Source organism: Myotis brandtii, unplaced genomic scaffold, assembly GCF_000412655.1.
Source record: "Myotis brandtii unplaced genomic scaffold, ASM41265v1 scaffold384, whole genome shotgun sequence".
NCBI lineage: Eukaryota > Metazoa > Chordata > Mammalia > Chiroptera > Vespertilionidae > Myotis > Myotis brandtii.
The window spans coordinates 3,120,213-3,121,363 of NW_005364745.1; positions in this window are offsets into that span (position 1 = coordinate 3,120,213).

The following is a 1,151-nucleotide window of genomic DNA, read 5'->3' on the forward strand; positions in this document are numbered from 1 at the left end:
CACACATCCACTGAGACGATGACAAGTCAGAGACATGCAAGGAGCGCACACACATGAAGGGGCTGTTCACATGCAGAGAAGCAGGTAGTGACAAAGCTATGGTGAGCCAGAGACAAGAGGTTGAGGCTCACCAGCAGACTTCCTTCATCCTCTTTGTAAAGCTGCGGTGTCGCCTTTCATGGAGGGTGAGTGCTGGCGGCTTAGTGACCGTGCCTGGACCCTGTGTGCTGCACAGCAAAGCAGAACGCCAGGCTAGCCTAGCCCTTCCCTCCCAGCGAGCTGTGGATCAGCCAGTCACTCAACAACCACCCTCTCACAAGCCAACAGTCATGGGCACAGATGAATTGAGTTGCCTGCAGCTAACTGGGATTCGAACCCAATTAACCACCGGGAGTCCTTCTTGGTAAGTATATGCCTTCTCACCAACAGCAAACTCAATAGCCATTGTTTAAAAATACTTTCTTGCTGCCCCTCTGAGTTATGAACAATCAAATGCAATATTAATCACATCAGCCAGACGCTAGCAACTTACTCATCGAGGGATCCCTGTTTGATCCCGGCAGCTACTACTATTTGTTTCAGTTTTTCGTTCCTGTGGTTTTGTGTGTTTTTTTTTTCCCCCCAAGAGAAAAGGTGGTGGTTGTGCACATACAGAAAAGGGAACTGCATGCAGCCCTATTAGAGAAGATAAAGTCTGTGTCTGTGGAAAACAACAAAAGCGTGGGTTACTCAGGCACCACCATGTCCCTGTGGCAGAGAAAACACAGGGCACCCTGGAAGTTTGGGTCTTGGGGTATCAAAAAAGAACCCAAAACTCCCCTGGGCCACTGACTGTTTATTTTCTTTCGCCCTTTTCCCTCTGAGCCTTCCTTCTGGACAAAGGTGAGCTTCAACTCCCCGGAGCCCCCTCCGATGTTGTCACGCTACTGTTCCAAGTTATTCAGAGATAAGGAAAGACATCTGATACGGAGACGCTCCACATCTTGGCCGCCGGGAGAAATATCACCGTTGCGGTCACTGAATTTATTGAGCCATCGTTATTGTTTGTCTATTGTTTTGCCCGTGTCCGCGGAAGGTCGGTGGCCCGGATCCCGCAACGCCCATCTGGGGAGACTGGACTCCGCTATTTCTTCTCCGCGTCTTTGTTGCAT